Here is a 19,666-nt window from a genome sequence, read left to right as displayed (position 1 = left end):
CACTCCCAGAGGGCGGCGGCTTAGCGTGTGCAATGCTGCTAAAAGCAGCTAGCGAGCGAACAACTCGGAATCACCCCCAGTGTCGGGATTCCATCGTCAGTATTTTGACAGCCGGGATCCCGACCTTCAGGATCCTACCCGGATAGCATTAACAGTATACTGTATGTTCCTTTTGAAATTGACCATTTAAAAAATTATCAATTTATAGTAATCTAATCTAATTTTAATGTGATTACATTTAGAATATACCGAACCAGATTAAGAGTGGCACACAATCTGCTTGGAATGCTGATGTTCATGTATTGAGCATTTTTTTACAACTCGGCATGTACAAAAAAAAAATTAACTTCTTCAGAGCATACATTACACAGATTGTGTGACACACAGTCAGGACAGACAGTACTTGAAATGTTGTGGAATTTGTACTTTTTTATTTTTTTTTAAATTGTGGCAGTGTACAGTAAATTTGCACAGTGTTAAATGTTAAATTTGCCTTCTTACTCAGGTTAGCATCCTTGTCACATTGGTGTAGCATGGAAATTCACTAGTGGTATCCAGGGTACGTGCACTTTGGGCCTTATTCATGTTTGCAAGTAAAGCAAAAAATTAAGCAACTGGGCAAAGCCATGTTGCACTGCAGGGATCAGTATGATTTACCGGTGGCCGGGATGCCGGCTGTTAGTATACCGACAGCAGCAATATGGCCGGCAGTATGCTGGCAGGATGGCAAGTGCAAAGAGTCCCCTTTCAATTCCCGCTCTATGGGTGTCGTGGACACCCACGAGTGGAAATAGCCCCTGTGAGCTGGGATTCCAGCTGGTGGCATTGGCGTCTGTCGCGATTTTGGCATTGGTATCCTGATTGCCGGGATACCGACAGCCATCAAATTAACTGCATCCCGCACTGCAGGTGGGGCAAATGTAACATGTGCAGGAAGATTTTGCATGTAGCCCACAAATACTGAACAGATTTATTTTTACACTGCAATTTAGATTTCAGTTTGAACACACCACACTCAAATCTAAATCTCTTTGCACATGTTACATCTGCCCACATATAGTGCAATATTGTTTTGGTCAGTTGCTTGCTTTTTTGCTTTACTTACAAACATAAATCAGGCCCCTTATGCTATTGTGCAAATATAATAAAAATACTGAATAATGGGATGCAGGAGTTGAGTTAGTCACATATTTTGAAGAATGCAGACAGGGCTTTCTGGTGTAAATTGAAGATAGCTGTTTGTGTATGGTGCAGATCTTGTGGGTAATAGCAGGTAAGAAATGGTTTTGTTTAGCCAGGTTGGTAGGAGATATCTGACAGTTAGTAGGCTTGCTGGTAGTTGGGATTCGGTATGTTAGCAAGGCGCACAGGATGCTGAATAGCAGTATACCGACATCAGTATCCCGAGCAGTGGAATGTCAATAGGGGGGCGAGCGCAACTAAGCCCCTTGCTGGCTCGCTGTGCTCACCACGTTGCAGGCTCGGTGGCGAGCTACACTCACCACAGGTTATATTCTCCCTCTATGGGTGTCATGGACTGGCATGGTGATCCAGGCGGACCGGCGGCGGTATGGTGCCCCAGTCGGAATCGCGGCATTGAGCAGTATGCTGACCTTTAGTTGTAACACAGAAACTCCAGACAACCAGGGAAAGCCTGTGTACTGTATTATGCTTGATGCAAATAAAAGACAACCAAAGTTGTGTTTAAAATGGAACTGTGGACTATTTTGTTTGTTACGTCTTTTGAAAGCTGCTGGACCTACCTGATAAAAGATCTGTTCCTTTAGATTGTCTACAATAAAAAGCCAATATACCTATATTTGTTAACTCTGCAGGGCATTTTGTCAATTTGCAGTAGTATGAATCTCATAGGCAAACGCAGCAAAGGTGTCCGGTTGCCCAGAAACCCTTCTCCTCTTTGCAAGTGGCTCAAATTAGGACAACAATGGCAATGGTATATAATACGCTTAATAGAGCTGCAGCCACCGGTGCCACAGAGAGAGGGAAAGCGGGTACTCCTTACCCAGGCTGGGCCTGTTGTAGGGGCCTTGGTTCCGCTGCCCCCCTTCCCCTCTCCCGTGCACGGAGAGAACTGACTGCCACTACAGCAGCCTCTTTCCCCAACACAGTGCATGCAGATCAGTGCTGTGTGTTGAGCTGGGGAGAGAGGCAGCTGCAGCAACAGTCAGTCCTCTGGTGCGTGATCATTCACGCACCTTGCCATCTGCCACTCACCGGGTTGAACACAGGTGCCCCCCACACTGTGTGGAAGGCATGGCCGCTTCGCGGCTGCATCGGGAGCATCATTTTAATTTTCTTAAAGGTGCAGGTCTGGTCACGCCTCCCCTATTGGCCTCCGTGTACCAGGGCACGGCAGAACTGTTAGTGGCGCGCCCATGGCTGCCACATCATGCAGTTTAAGGGACAGAATAGAGCTGCTACACATGCTGAGTGGTAGCAGCTTCTTCTACCACATTTGATGTGTGTGTGTATCTGAGTAATCAATCAGTGCACTGGACCAAAGAGTAGCTGCCAGGAAGTAGAGACAGGAACCTTACCATGAGGTGGAATAATGTGCGCATAGAAAATGTAGTATTGATTCTATTATGTTTGGGTATTTATTTATTTATTTATTTATTATAGTATGTTTAACCTTTTACTGACCACTTATCTTATTTATATTATTTAAATCTGTTTGATACAGCCTATACTATAGACCATCTATAGTGATAAATATTAATATGTATTCCATACAGTAGCCAGTGTATAAAAAGATCAATGTTTATGTGACACCATGGAAAATTGTTGCTTACAGGTCCGTAGCAGCAGAAAAGGAAAGTGCTGGCATAGCAAGAGTTAAGAAAGGACCCTTGTCTGGATGTGAAAAGCTGATTGGGCAGAGAAGCCTGGGAACAGAGGAGCCTCTTGGGAAGAAGAAGAAGGAGTCGATTGGAGAGACTTGAGGTGCTGGATGCATGCTGAGTGAACGAGCAGAGTGGGAGCTGAGAACGTGTGTCAGCCGCAGGGTCATCCTGGGTGCTGAAAGCAGAACTGAAGAGAGGAAACAGCGGGGTGCTCCTGGAGAGACAAGTGCCGAGTAAGCGAGTGTGAGATGTCGCAGCCAGAGGCCGGACACCGCTGGGCTTAGTGAAAGGACGCCACAGCCATCTTATAACAGTGAGGAACTGTTGAAAACTGGTCCAGTAAGTGAATACCTTTGTCCTAAGGGTCTAAGGTAGTACATTGACACTGACAGACCTAAGCCACAGGCAGACCTGACACCCAGCTTATGTATCCATTGTCACCTGCAGTGCAGTGTTAAAAGGACAGCATGGTGATAAACTGAACTCATTATCTTTCCCCCAGCTAGAGTAACACCCCCTACCAATATCTCTATCACTGTTGCCAACACCATCATCTCCCCTGTTCCCCAACTCCACTGCTTGGGCATCACTCTTGACTCCTCCTTTTCCTTTGCACCCCACATCCAAGCTCTGGCGTAATCCTGTCAGTTCCAGCTACGCAACATTGCTCACATAAGGCCATTTCTCTCCAGAGTGCAGCTAAACTTATCATCCATTCACTGGTCATCTCACGGCTCGACTACTGCAACGTTCTTCTCACTGGCCTCACTTGCTCCAATCTTGCTCCCCTCCAATCTGTCCTCAACTCCTCAGCTAGGCTTATCTTCCTCTCCCACCGCTACACATCCATCCGCAACAAATATACAAAGATTTTCAAAGTGTAGTAGAGAATAAGAATACCCTCCACATAAAGGATAAGCAACGCCTAATAACTCTGTTGCATCATGGAAAAAATAAAAGGAGTACAGATTCAGCAATACGCCCAAACTTTATAATGTAGAACAAAAAGGACAGAAGAGAGGAAAAGAGAGCAAAGAAAGAAAGAAGGAGGGTGGGGAGGAAGGGGGGGGTGTAATAGAGAGGAAACCTCTCAGCACATCAAAACATGTGAATCAGTAGAAAGGGTCACCGGACCAGCAGTAGAGTATGCAGTGCATATCAAGAAGTCTGACGATACAAAAACCATGAGGTAGTATTAAAAACCTGCAGAATCTTGGATCGAGTATGTTGGTCCAAAGTCTCAATGTAGACACCCCATTTGCTATAAAATCGTTCAATGCCAGCCTCCGTAGCCGGAAGAACAGCTTGCTTGTCAAAATATAAGATTTGTAAAAGCATAGCTTTAACAGTTTCTAAGAAGGGGGGGCCGGGGATGTCCAGTTGCAAAGTATCACCTTTTTAGCCACTGTAACTATGACAGCAAGCAGATGAAAAAGGGATTTGGAATCTGGACCTATGTCCCACTCTGAAAAATTGGTGCACAACATGGCAAGAGGGTTGCAACGTAAACGGAGTTGTAAAATGGAGTTAATAAAACACATTGTTTTCTCCCAAAATTTCCGAATCTTTGGGCAAGACCAAAAACTATGAAAGAACGTGGCGTTCAGGGGTCTACATTTGAGACAGGAACCAGATTCATCAGCCATTCATACCTTCTGTGGGCTTGAGATATGTAGGCACGATGAATGAATTTAAAGTGCACTTCCTGTAGCCAGGAGCAACACAAATGCTTTAGGGTGCTGTCATAATAGCGAAGTAAGTGCTGCGGGGTGTAAATAGAAGGGATATCAAAGTGCTATACAGAAACATTGCGGGACCACAACTTATCTCTGGACAACATCAGTAAGTCAGAACAAACATATTTCGTTTTTTTTAAAGTAACAGAAACATTGGTTTATGTATAGGATCTTGGTTAACAACAGTAGGGATCCGGGTCATCCTGGTGCGTGCAAAGTGCGCAACTTGCAAATACATAAAAAACTGGGAGTGGGGCAATTGGGCCTTGTCCTGTAAAGCCTTGAAAGTTAGGATAACACCTCCAGGGTCAAACACATCTTTAATCTTAGAAATGCCCTTTTCACTCAAGAGCCTGAAAAGCATATTGTCAAGTCCCGGAGGAAAAGAAGGGTTACCACAAAAAGGAGCGTATTGGGATACCGAGAAAGGTCTTGAGAGTTTAGAACATATTGAGCACCAAGCCGAGTAGACATCGTGGAAAAGTATGTTGTGAAAAATATGGGGGGGGGGATATCCTTCCTGGGGGTGTGAAGGAGAGCTGCCGGTGAGTACGGAGTAAACATGGCTAATTCAGAGGGAGCTTGGGTATAGGTCTTACGTGTCAGGAGCCAGTCAATAATATACAGTTTCAGAAGAAAACAGCTTTAGTAAATATAGCAATATCAGGTAGATCCGCTCCGCCCTCACATCTAGGCAGTTGCAGCTTCGAAGCCGCAATCAGAGAACGTCACCCATGCCACACAAACTTAGTGAATAAATGGGTCCAAATCGCAATGTCAGATTTGGAAAGGGATGTGGGCAGCATTTGGATAGGGTAAGTGACCAAGTCTAACGCCTTCTCGGCATCCAGTGAAACAATGGCTTTAGGACAGGAGTCAGGATGAGAGGCGGACGACTGGATCACTGAGACAACCTTGCGAAGATTAATCACAGAGTGACGACCCCATATAAAGCCGATCTGGTTGGGGTTCTAAGGGAAGGCAAAATACTGTATCTTTCAATCTGACATAATTTTCATAAAAAGTGTATAGTCAGCATCTAATAGGGAGATTGGACTATTAGAGGCTGGATCTTCGGGGTCACGACCGGGTTTAGGTAGAACCTTAATAATAGCTGAGTTAAAATAACTAGGAACAGTATTATTTAATAAAATAACATTGCAAACAGAGAGAAATGAGAGGCCAATTTCAGTCTCAAGGAGCCCATAAAATTAAACGGAGAAGCCGTTGGGACCAGGGGACTTCAGGGTTTTTAATTTCTTAATAGCCTAAAGGGGGGTACACACGGAGAGATCCGTGCTTAAAATCTAAGCAATCTTGCCAGATTGCTTAGATTTTAAGCACGGATCTGCCGTGTGTATGCCCCCCAGCAATAGCGATGCGCGGCCCCGCGCATCGCTATCGCTGTTGTGCGAAGCGAGCGCCCCCCCCCCCCCCCCGTCGGCTTTCCCCCTCGCTCAGCACATCGCGCTGTGCTGAGCGGGGAGAGAGATGTGTGCTGAGCGGTCTGTGTTAAGGTCGCTCAGCACACATCTCTCCCGTGAGTACCCCCCTTTACAGAGTTCCTCAGCAGAGATCGGGGATATAAGCTGGGCTTGCTGGTTAGGAGATAAGGAAGAGAGGGCAGTGGTGGACCAAAATTCCTCTTTGATGGAGGGGTCAATAGTCAGGTGTCAGGACGGTGAAGACGGACACCATCTTTGTTTTTCAAGAAATGAATAGAAGAGGGAGCATCATAAGTGCGGAGTAGATTAGATAAAATTCTTCCCGATTTATTCCCAAGCCTATAAAACAAAGACCTTTTCCTAAAATGATGCCTGGACGCCAACTGGTCCAAAACCCCCTCAAAATGGCACTTAGCTTTTTGATAAATCCCTCTAGTGAGGACAGAAGAGTGGGATTTGAAAGTTTGAAAGGCCAGGGTGAGGTCAGACTGAGCCTGTTGATATAACTGTGCAGAATATTTTCTATATTTGGAAACATATGCTATGATATTCCCACGCAGTACTGATTTAGCCGCCTGCCAAAAGAGCTGAGGTGAGTCAGCGTGTTCTACGTTATTGTCTGCAAAGTCCCGCCACCCTGCTATCAACATATTACGAAAGGCAACAGAATTTGTCAGGTAGGATGGAAAACACCATGGTCTATGAGAGCCACAGTCAATCGGAGAGGCAATCGAGACCCAAATCAGGGCGTACTCGGACAAGCCAATGGGTTCTATAGCCGAGTCAACTACTTTAGATATATAGCGTCACAAGATAATAAAAAATAGTCAATACGTGACAGGGTGGCGTGGTCCGCAGGCAGACACATGAACTCCTTATCAATAGGGCAGAAAGTTCTCCAAACGTCTACCAAACAGAGCGAGGAAGCCAATTGCGGAACCCCTAGAGGAGGGAGTGGGCGAGGGTGGCATGCGGGGTGCTGTCGGTTCATAGTTAGGGAAGCCACCAAATTAAAATCACAACTAATTAAAATAGTAGAGTCACTAAAAGGGGCAAGTTTAGCCACGATACATTGCAAAAACCGTTTAGAATAAGTATTCGGGGCATACTGTGTGGCGTAATATGATTTTTGGCTCATACTGTGTGGCGTAATATGATTTTTGGCTCATACTGTGTGGTGTTATATGAATTTCGGCTCATACTGTGTGGTGTAATGTGAATTTCGGCTCATACTGTGTGGCATAATATGAATTTCGGCTCATACCATGTGGTGTAATGTAAATTTTGGCTCATACTGTTTGGTGTAATGTGAATTTCGGCTCATACTGTGTGGCATAATGTGAATTTCGGCTCATACTGTGTGGCATCACGGGAATTTCGGCTCATGTTGTGTGGCGTATTGTGAATAAGGGGCACTAATGTCAGTAGCTGTTAAGCACGGGGACATATGTGACAAATGCTGGTATCCTGCAGAGGAGGTGGGATCTGATGGCATAGAAAGAGGCAGATGTGGCTCTTATGGCACATGTGTACATTTTAAACGTTACTTGTGTTATGTTAAAACTCAAATGTTTGGCCCCGTAAATCTCCCGTACTTTTCAGGATGGCCCACTCAAAATCAGGGTGTAGGTGCTGGGGGGTGCAAGGGTTGGTGATGGTGGTGAAGGGGGGTGGAATGTATATGCACCTAGGCTCACCACTCCCTAGTTCCGCCACTGGGTCAGGGATAGGTTGAGTAAGTGTAAGCAGCGGTAGGGTGCAGCGGCAGCTAGGACTCAGGGTTTTTCCGTAGCGGACAGTCAGTACCGGCCTGTTTCAGAATTCTATAATTTTTAGAGACAATTTTTATGCCCCGTTGAAATATAACATTCCTAAGGGGCAAATGATGCGTCAGACGGAATTGTTTGAATCTTGATACATTCTTGACCCAGGTGTTTGAGCTTATGGATTCTCTATGACAAAGAAAATATCCAGAGAATCTATTGAAGCAAGCCTATGATGATGTGTACCATATGGACAGGACTAGACTTCTTATTCCTAAGACCAAGAATGAAACTAATAGAGACAGTAAAGTTAATATTAATAGTGAGAGACAATTAGCCTTTGTATGTAAATATAATAATTCATCTCATAAAATAAAATCCATTGTCTCTAAAAATTATAGAATTCTGAAACAGGATCGAATTCTCAATCAAGTATTCCCTCCTAAACCTATGGTGGTTTTTAAGAGAAATAAATCTCTTAAAACCATATTAGCCCCCATCTATTTGAATCATACTGTAAGGAAACAAGAGATACCCTCAGGGTGCAAGTGGTTATCGACTAAACCTATTGGGTGTTTTAAATGCGGGAAGACCCGCTGCACCACATGTACATATATGTCTAAAAAAACATGTTTTCTCACTTTACCTGGTAATAATGAGCAATACAAGTTGAAGTAATTTATGAATTGTGACACGGACTTTGTCATCTACTTATTAACCTGCGGTTGCGGCCTCCATTATGTGGGGAGGACTACCAGATCTGTACAGGTCAGGTTCATGGAGCACCGCAGAAATATTCTGAAGAATTTTGACAAACACAGTGCATCTAGACATATTACACAGATTCATTCTGGAGATCCAAGTAGTTTATCTCTAGTTTGTATTGAACATATTGCCCCCACCCACGAGGTGCGGCTCGGTTTTACAAGGTCAAATGCCTTTTCTGCATCAAAAGATACTATAACCTGTGGATTGGAAGTTGTTGTTATTATGTTAAATAAATATAAATGTAAAACAACAAAAATAATAAAAAAGTGTGTGTTCATTGCCAGATAGTGGCATTGTGTTGCAATAGCACTCAATAGGTGCTGTACCACCCACTGCATACATAATATAAGCGATGAGAGTCGATATGGATCACGTTCAGTCAATGGAAGAGAAGGAGCAGCAACCAAGTACAAGTGCTGTGGCTGGTGCCAGTCACGATAGTACTACAACATCTACTAAAGGTGGCCCAGGGGGCAGAGATTTTAGAAAAGGGCACTTGAAATTGAAATCTTTCACACTGTTAAAAAATAGCTAGAGGTGTCAACTTGAAAACTGACAACTCATCAGTGACCCAAAAAAGAATACTAAGACTGCAGAACAAACTGTGTGTTCACAAACCCCTGAGGAGAGTCTATTTGTGTCCACGTTAGCCTTCTTTTACCCTCTGCAAATGTTGGGATGAGCAGTACAAGTAAAGATGGTGATGATGACATAATAGAAAATGAGAATCCAATGTGAAAGTGTAACAGGATAAGGGGATATCTGGCACTAATGAGGATATTGATGATTAGGATGCTGCTTTGTGTAAGTCAGCCACTAGTGGCAGCAGTTTTTGCCTGTGATAAAAAGAAACTGATTGCGTTAACTGGGCAAATTACAAAAAAAGCCACCTCTTTAGTGTGGGATTATTTTTACACAAATTCTGACAACATTATTGAAGGCATGCCTTCCACTATATAGTCCATCTCCATCACCCTGTACTTCCATGGCATCTCTGAGTTAGTTGATTAATAAAAACATTCTTAATTTCTATGGGATTGTATAGTTTATTAAACTGCCATCCTCCTGTCTGCCACTGTGTATGTCAATGTTTCAGAGATGTGCTATAAACCAACAATACAATATCAGAAAGCGCTATGTTCAAATGTGTGTGTCAGTTATTAGCACCTTAATCAACTTTAAATTAGTGATGAGCGGATTCGGTTTTACTCGGTTTTACTCGGTTCTCAAAACGGCATCTTATTGGCTATCCAAAACACGTGACATCCGTCAGCCAATAAGATGCCGTTTTGAGAACTGAGCAAAACCGAATCCGCTCATCACTACTTTAAATTAACCTCCTTGTATGGACTGCTGCTTCCAAATGTATGGGGTGCTGAATCCCAAATATATAAAATGAACAAAAAACGAAATTATGAAAGCACTGTCCAATAACAAAGAGTTAACTAAACAGTTAAGAACAACCATAAAATTACATCTAAAACCACATATCAATATTCCTTTTGCTTGTTACTTTCTTTCAGTAATCATAAAGACAATAGTAGCACTTCCTATAGGTATGCAAGGTGGATACACTTATAATATCAGCATACTATGTTGCAACTTGCTTAGACTGAATGTAACCACATCTATATATTTCTCCACAGTAAGTAGGATAATCCTGCAGTCTACTGTGACTGCTATATATTAATTATAAATAATAGTTTCAATCAATTCCGTAGGAGGGCAAAATTATTTGCCCCGATCTTTGGGATATAATTGTAGCTCCTCCCACTGGGAAAGTTTCTTTGTACAGTCACTAAAGGAAAGTTCTGTATGCTTACTGGACACAGTTTAAGTTTGAATACGCTTACCGAATAAGACTCTCCTGTTGTGCACGGCAAGTCCAGCTCCAATTGATAAAACAGACGGGCATCCCCGTCAGGTGCGGTCAGCTAGCATGCCATTCCTGGTCCTACTACTAGTGCACAGCCCGGCTTCTCTGCACTGTGGGTGATATCAGGAATAGCTAGTTTGGCAGGGGGTACTCGCGGCCGCGCCAATGGCTAGGCGCTCGTCTCCGTTGCACAGGCTCTCCGGTTGCTCCGGCGTGCACGATTTTACAAACTGCCTCCCAGTCCTTGTGTCCACATGCAGGCTGCAGGGATATTGATCAGCAATAGGCTGAGGCGGCCGCGCCTTTGGCTAGGCATTGGTCTCTGTCTCACGGATTTACCGGTGACTCCGGTGTTTAGGAGTTTACAGACCGCCTCCCAGTGCTTTTGTCCACATATAAGGGGTAATCTTGACGCGTTTTTCAGCCTGTTACCCTCGGCCGTTTCCTCAGAAGTATAAACTCCCCTTCCGATTTCCTTCTTTTATACCAAGGTGAACCAATCATTAAAGGGTATATGCAATTGCGGTCGAATGCCGGCTGGAATTCGACTGTTTTTGGATTCGACAGTCGAATCCCGGCCGCTGGGACCCAAATTCGACATATTCAATAAAAAACGGATTTGACAGTCCCACTGTCGAAAAACGGACCAATTGACGATAGTGTGCATCCTGGTTTCGACTTCATGAACAGTACAAAAGTGTTAAAAAAAAAAAAACCTGAAAAAATTGTGTGGGGGTCCCCCCTCCTAAGCATAACCAGCCTCAGGCTCTGTGAGCCGGTCCTGGTTGTAAAAATACGGGGGGGGGGAATGACATGGGATCCCCCGTATTTTAACAACCAGCACCGGGCTCTGAGTCCGGTCCTGTTGCAAAAAATACGGGGGACTAAACACATAGGGGTCCCCCATATTTTTAACACCAGCACCGGGCTCCACTAGTCAGAGAGATAATGCCACAGCCAGGGGACAAATCACTAACTAGTCAACCCTGGCTGGGGTACCCTGGAGGAGTAGGGACCCCTTAAATCAAGGGGTCCCCCCTCCAGCCACCCAAGGGCCAGGGGTGAAGCCCGAGGCTGTCCCCCCCATCCAAGGGCGGCGGATGTGGGGCTTATAGCCATATGTCAGAAAAAAGAATATTGTTTTTTGTAGCAAAACTACAAGTCCCAGCAAGCGTCCCCCGCAAGCTGGTACTTGGAGAACCACAAGTACCAGCATGCGGGGGGAAACGGGCCCGCTGGTACCTGTAGTTCTACTACAAAAAATACCCAAATAAAAACAGTACACACACACCGTGACAGTATATCTTTATTACATACATGCACACCAACATACACACATACTTACCTATGTTGACACGAAGTGTCGGTCCCCTTGTCCACGTAGAATCCATGGGGTACCTGTAAATAAAATTATACTCACAACAATCCAGGGTAGATCGGTCATCTTCTTAGTTTATTCCTCGTAGTTGGCAAAATTTAAAAATGGAAACCACGGACCACGCACCTTTTAAGGGGTCCCATGTTTACACATGGGACCCCTTTCCCCAACTGCCGGGACCCCCCGTGACTGCTGTCTAAGAGGGTCTCTTCAGCCAATCAGGGAGCGCCTGATTGGCTGTGCGCGTCTGAGCTGTCAGGCGGCGTATTTTTGGCACTAGGACCGGACGCAGAGCCAGGTGCTGTTTGGTAAAATACGGGGGATCCCATGTCATTTTCCCCCCGTATTTTTACAACCAGGATCGGCTCAAAGAGCCGAGGCTGGTTATGCTTAGGAGGGGGGGACCCCACGCATTTTTTTTAGGAAATTTTAACCCATTCCCACCCCTACCCACTGAAAAACATGCTCTGGTCTCTCCATATTATTTTAGTCAGTAAAAAAAAGAAATATTCTTTTAAAAAATCTATTAAATAATAATTGTGGCTCCTAAATAGACAAACCAAATAGATAATCCCTTCTAATAAAAATAGATATGCTATTAGTAATCAAAAAAACACAAAAAAAGTTTTTAAAAGTTTTTATTAGATCACAACAGTAAAATGACGCTGAATGAAATTGATGAAATGACTGTCGAAAAGCACTGTTGTCGAATCAACATTCTTCAATTGAATATACTTTATACGGCAGGTTTTTTGACAAAAAGTACTGTATTGCATTGTCGAATCCAATTCAACAGATTTTTTTGTCGAAAATGCCCCGTTTTTCGACATTTGCTGCAATTCAACCGCAATTGCATATACCCCATAATCTTATTGGGTCTTAACTAGAGATGTACAGCGGGCATTTTTTGGGTTTTGTGTTTTGGATATGGATCCGTGGTCGTGTTTTGGATTCGGACGTGTTTTGGCAAAACATCCCTTAAGAATTTTTGTCGGATTCGGGTGTGTGTTGGATTCGGTTGTTTTTTTTTTCAGAAACCCCTCAAAAACAGCTTAAATCATAGAATTTGGGGGTAATTTTGATCCTATAGTATTATTAACCTCAATAACCATAATTTCCACTCATTTCCAGTCTATTCTGCACACCTCACAATATTATTTTTAGTCCTGAAATTTGCACCGAGGTTGCACAAACACCTGGCCCATCTAGGAGTGGCACTGCAGTGTAAGACAGGATGGCACTTAAAAAAATAGTCCCCAAACAGCACATGATGCAAAGATAAATTGAAAAAAAGATGTGCAAGATGGAATTGTCCTTGGGCCCTCCCACCCACCCTTATGTTGTATAAACAGGACATGCACACTTTAACAAACCCATAATTTCAGCGACAGGGTCTGCCACACGACTGTGCCTGATATGACTGGTTGGTTTGGGCCCCCACCAAAAAAGAATCGCTGACAATGTTACCGGCTGCACTAAACACTCTTTCGGAGTACACACTGGAGGGGGGGAAACTTAGGTAAAATAAAGCCAATTTGTGCAAGGGCCTCCAAATTGCCTCTTTTTCCTGCCAATATATGTACGGACTGTCTGACATGCCTGCTTGGATGCTGTCACTCATATAATCCTCCACCATTCTTTCAATGGTGACAAAATCATATGCAGTGACAGTAGACGACATGTCCGTAATCGTTGGCAGGGCCTTCAGTTCAGACCACAATTGTCTCACCAGCAGGTCTTTGAACATCTGCAGACTTGTGTCTGCCGGAAAGAGAGATACAACGTATGCTTTAAACCTAGGATCGAGCACGGTGGCCAAAATGTAGTGCTTTGATTTCAACAGATTGACCACCCGTGAATCCTGGTTAGCGAATGAAGGGCTCCATCCACAAGTCCCACATGCCTAACGGAATCGCTCTGTTTTAGCTCCTCCTTCAATCTCTCCAGCTGCTTCTGCAAAAGCCTGATGAGGGGAATGACCTGACTCAGGCTGGCAGTGTATGAACTGACTACACTTGTGTCACATGTCCATGGTTAAGTGGACAGTGGGTACAACTGCATTTTTTAGGACACTGGTGACTCTTTTTCTGACATCTGTGTACATTCTCTGTATCGCCTGCCTAGAGAAGTGGTATTTGGTACCAGGGACACACTACCTCAAGCAATTCTCTAAGTCCCTGTAAATTAGCAGCGGATACCGGACGCATGTCTAACACCAACATAGTTGTCAAGGCCTGAGTTGTCCACTTTGCAACAGGATGACTGCTGTGATATTTCATCTTCCTCGCAAAGGACTGTTGGACAGTCAATTGCTTACTGGAAGTAGTACAAGTGGTCTTCCAACTTCCCCTCTGGAATGATGATCGACTCCTAGCAGCAACAACAGCAGCGCCAGCAGCAGTAGGCATTACACTCAAGGATCCATCGTAGGAATCCCTGTCAGGAGAGGACTCGTCAGACTTGCCAGTGACATGGACTGCAGGACTATTTGCGTTCCTGTCTAAGGAGGAAATTGACTCTGAGGAAGTTGGTGGGGTGGTCTGCAGGAGCTTGGGTACAAGAGGAAGAAGGGATTTAGTTGTCAGTGGACTGCTTCCGCTGTCAGCCAAAGTTTTTGAACTTGTCAATGACTTCTGATGAATGCGCTCCAGGTGACGTATAAGGGAGGATGTTCCTAGGTGGTTAACATCCTTACCCCTACTTATTACAGCTTCACAAAGGCAACACACGGCTTGACACCAGTTGTCCGGATTTCTGTTGAAATAATTCCACACCAGAGAGGTGATTTATTTTGTATTTTGACCAGGCATGTCAATGGCCTTATTCATCCCACGGACAATAGGTGTCTCCCCGGGTGCCTGACTTAAACAAACCACCTCACCATCAGAATCCTCCTTGCCAGTTTCCTCAGCGCCAGCAACACCCATATCCTCATCCTGGTGTACTTCAACAGTGACATCTTCAATTTGACTATCAGGAACTGGACTGTGGGTGCTCCTTCCAGCACTTGCAGGGGGCGTGCAAATGGTGGAAGGAGCCACCTCTTCCCATCCAGTGTTGGGAAGGTCAGGCATCGCAACCAACACAATTGGACTCTCCTTGAGGATTTGTGATTTAGAAGAGCGCACAGTTCTTTGCTGTGCATTTGCCAGCTTAACTTTTTTCATTTTTCTAGTTGGAGGATGAGTGCTTCCATCCTCATGTGAAGCTGAACCACTAGCCATGAACATAGGCCAGGGCCTCAGCCGTTCCTTGCCACTCCATGTCGTAAATGGCATATTGGCAAGTTTACGCTTCTCCTCAGACGCGTTTAATTTAGATTTTTGGGTCATTTTACTGAACTTTTGTTTTTTGTATTTTACATGCTCTCTACTATGACATTGGGCATCGGCCTTAGCAGACGACGTTGATGGCATTTCATCGTCTCTGCCATGACTAGTGGCAGCAGCTTCAGCACTAAGTGGAAATGGATCTTGATCTTTCCCTATTTTACCCTCCAAATTTTTGTTCTCCATTTTTTACTGTGTGGAATTATATGCCAGTAATATATCTGGAATTAGACGGCAGTAATGCCTGGAATTAGATACCACTACTTAGATACCAGATACCACTGTGACTGGAATGATGATGACCTACAGTATGCACAGTAACAGGACACTACCACAGCATCCAGCAGCAAAATGCAGCACAAGACACTGGACTTTTAGTCACAACAATGCAGCACAAGACAATAAGTAGTGATACTGAGAACTGATGAGGATACTAGAACTGACATTGGGCAGCGAGAACAGCACTGGACTATTGTACTGTAGTATTATATACTGGTCACAACAATGCAGCACTGATACTGAACACAGATATTGAGCACTGTTGAGGATACTAGAACTGACACGGAGCAGCAAGATACAGCAATGGACTATTGTACTGCAGTATTATATACTGGTCACTACAATGCAGCACTGATACTGAGCACAGATATTGAGCACTGTTGAGGATGATACAACTGAAACAGAGCAGCAAGATACAGCAATGGACTATTGTACTGCAGTATTATATACTGGTCACTACAATGTAGCACTGATACTGAACACAGATATTGAGCACTGTTGAGGAGGATACTAGAACTGACATGGAGCAGCAAGATAAAGCAATGGACTATTGTACTGCATTATTATATACTGTTCACCACAATGCAGCACTGATAGTGAGCACAGATATTGAGCACTGTTGAGGAGGATACTAGAAATGACATGGAGCAGCAAGATACAGCAATGAACTATTGTACTGCAGTATACTGGTCACCACAATGCAGCACTGATACTGAGCACAGATATTGAGCTGATATTAGCTGATAATGGGCTTTTCAGGCAGAGAACGTAGCCATGTCCTCTCCGCTCAATCTACAATGCACAAGTGAAAATGGCGGTGACGCGCTGCTCTTTATATGGAATCCGAATCTCGCGAGAATCCGACAGCGGGATGATGATGATTTACCCCGTTCGGGTTTTGCGAGTAAGGCGGGAAGAACTGAGGCTGCCTCGGACTCGTGTAAACCACGTGAAGTTCAAGGGGTTCGGTTCTCTGTGAACCGAACCCGTTCATCTCTAGTCTTAACCCTTTCACCTTCAGGTATTTCAAACCTTCATTGCAGTATTCAAGGCCACACCTTGAATACTGTGTACCATTCTGGGCACCGTACTACAAAAAGGATATCCTGGAGCTTGAAAAGGTACAGAGGAGGGCGACCAAACTAATTAAAGGCATGGAGACGATGGAATACAAGGAAAGGCTTGAAAGGCTAGGCATGTTTACATTGGAAAAGCGGAGACTAAGAGGGGATATGATCAACATCTACAAATATATAAGGGGACAATACACAGAGCTTGCGCGGGACCTGTTTTTGGTTAGATCAACACAGAGGACTCGTGGACACTCGCTCAGGTTAGAGGAAAGGAAATTCCGCACAATACGGCGTAAAGGCTTTTTAACAATACGTGTTTGGAATTCCCTGCCCGAGGGAGTTGTAATGGCGGAATCTGTCAACACCTTTAAGAATGGGTTAGATAAATTCCTAATGGATAAGGATATCCAGGGGTATGGTGCATAGTCATGCATTATAGTTACTATAAATAGGGATAAAATGCAACGGCTGACAGCAGCATCAGTCAGAAATTTTAGTCAAATCATCATGCAAATAGGTTGAACTCGATGGACAATTGTCTTTTTTCAACCTCAGATACTATGTTACTATGTAGTATATGTGATTGTTTATCATTTATGAAACTAATGATTTCTTATTTACACTATCTACTTATTCATATCTTTTAAAATATAAAACCAATTTTTAATATCTGACACACACAAATAGAGGACATCAATTATTTATATATTTATAATCCAGCTATTATTTACTAATTTATTTCTTATCCTATTCAGTGATTTAACATTTCTAACAGACTATGGGGGTCATTCCGAGTTGATCGTTAGCTGCCGTTGTTCGCAGCGCAGCGATCAGGCTAAAAATCGGCATTTCTGTGCATGCGTACGGGCCGCAGTACGCACGTGCAAATTACTTTCACACAAAACTACGCAGTTTTACACAAGGTCGAGAAATGCTTTTCAGTCGCTCTGCTAATCGGTGAGTGATTGACAGGAAGTGGGTGTTTCTGGGTGGTAACTGAGCATTTTCCGGGAGTGTGCTAAAAAACACAGGTGTGCCTGGGGAATAGGGGGAGTGGCTGGCCGAATGCAGGGCGTGTTTGTAACGTCAAAGCAGGAACTAAACAGACTGAAATGATCGCAAGGTAGGAGTAGGTTTGGAGCTACTCAGAAACGGCATGAAAAGTTTTCCGAGTAGTTCTGCTAACCTTTCAATCACACTTCTGCTAAGCTAAGATACACTCCCAGAGGGTGGCGGCTTAGCGTGTGCACTGCTGCTAAAAGCAGCTAGCGAGCGATCAACTCAGAATGAGGGCCTATGATTCCCTAATCTCTCCATTTAAGGAGAGACAATTAATAATAACAACCAATTCAGCACAATTAATTGTACCAATACATTTAACTGAAAATTGAGAAGTAATTTTTTCAAATAAATACCATATTAAAATTAACAAATAAAATATATATAATATAAATATATATAGTATAATGAGATGAAAAAACAGAGACAGTCTACAGACATTCATTTGATACCTTCTATTCAGTACAGGACACCTTTATATTAACATATTAAATGTAATTAAAAATTATTTGTTTTTGTTTCTTAGTATTTAATACATTTCTATTATTTCTTAATTCTTAAAACCCATATTCAATCAATTGAGGATAACTCATCATAACAGAGAAGTGGAATAAAGGAGGAATTAAGGAGGGGGAGGAGGGGATGGGAGATGGGGGGAGTTGGGGTTTAAATAAAGAATATGATCTAGATGATATCTAGCAACCATAAATTAGACTAGATAAGTAGAGTTGAACAACTTTGAAAACATGTTCATACATAATCGCACACAGATGTATGCAATTGTAAATGTGGGGATGGTTTTCTAGCTGAGTCCTATTATCTATACATACAGTCCAAATTTTCCCTATATGTTATATAATTCAATGGTATCATTCAGACCGTGTGGTGCTAGGGAACCTAATTTAAAGATCAAGAATGCTTCCTTCTTACACAGATAACGATATCTGTCACCTCCCCTACTTGTTGCTTTTATCTGTTCTATTGCTTTCATCTTTAAATCCCTTAGTCCACCCCTCTCACATCTCATAACATGCTTTGGCAGACTGTGGGTTTTGAGATTCTTCAGAATGCCTCTCCTATGTTCCAAAAATCTGGTATTCAGACTACGGATGGTGCGGCCACTAAACTGGATTCTGCATCCACAGGACAAAACATAAATAACATAAGAAGATTGGCAATTCATAAAGTCTTCTATTGGATGTGAACTCCCATCCACATGTGAGATCACTGTATTGCCCCTGTGATCTGCATGTGAACAATTAAAACATCCATTTCGCCCACATTTGAAAAAAACTTTAGGTTTTGGGGTTAACCAATTGAGTAAAAAAAAATTTTTCATAGATCATTTACTTTCTTTTTTGGTACCATACTAGGTGCCAGCTTTTGTTTCAAATTCCTTGCTTTCCTAAAAATCACTTTTCTCTTGTCTTCTATCAAAGGCAGGCTCGGACTGGCCCACAGGGGTACAGCGGAAACCACCGGTAGGCCTGGGGGGCCCTCCTCCTCTATGGAAAAGGTTCTAGACTGTGCACTTGAATTATATATTATAAATATGTTACCGTATACTGCACAGGATTATGATGTATTCTCTACAGTACATTGCTGTCATTAATCTGGCACATTATCATGAATGCACTAGCATTAAGTACTATATAAATTATCAAGGAGTCCAGACCAGGTACTCTATAATGGTTAACCAAACCTCTGTGGTGGATGTCCACATCCCCTTTGGAGGCTGACCACACCCCTAATCATGGGCCCCTACCACTGCATACCCCCGGTGGGCGCTTCATGCTCCAGTCCGACACTGATCAAAGGAGCTAATAGTTTATCATGTTTTAATAGTGCCATATTCTTTTCAACAATAAATTTAATTTGCTGTGCCGCTGAGTTGTATTGTGTTATAAAAGATAATGAGTTTTTCCCTTAGCTACTTTTAGTTTTTTTCCACTGGATGACATTTTATCTTTAGGAGTGAAGATCTCTCAGTTTTCTCTACATCCTTCATTGCTCATTCCAGAAGATCATCCGGAAATCCCTGTTCTATAAAGGATTTGTACATTACAGCGCACTCTTTCTTATATACATCATGTCTG

At 43.3% G+C, this 19,666-nt stretch overlaps 1 protein-coding gene and 1 long non-coding RNA gene across 2 annotated transcripts in view; one reads left to right on the top strand and one right to left on the bottom strand.

Moving 5' to 3' along the window:
- LOC134969339 (capping protein, Arp2/3 and myosin-I linker protein 3-like) overlaps positions 1 to 19,666 on the bottom strand; it is a 1,162,896-nt gene that overhangs the window by 202,014 nt on the left and 941,216 nt on the right. The gene's annotated exons all lie outside the window — the stretch shown is intronic.
- LOC134969341 (uncharacterized) overlaps positions 1 to 19,666 on the top strand; it is a 104,698-nt gene that overhangs the window by 74,112 nt on the left and 10,920 nt on the right. Inside the window, exon 2 of the long non-coding RNA XR_010189451.1 lies at positions 2,816 to 3,203. This is a non-coding gene — a long non-coding RNA (uncharacterized LOC134969341). The remainder of the gene's footprint in view (positions 1 to 2,815; positions 3,204 to 19,666) is intronic.

The sequence above is a fragment of the Pseudophryne corroboree genome, chromosome 11, assembly GCF_028390025.1.
Source record: "Pseudophryne corroboree isolate aPseCor3 chromosome 11, aPseCor3.hap2, whole genome shotgun sequence".
NCBI classification, from domain to species: Eukaryota; Metazoa; Chordata; class Amphibia; order Anura; family Myobatrachidae; genus Pseudophryne; species Pseudophryne corroboree.
This window is presented reverse-complemented; position numbering and strand designations above follow the sequence as displayed.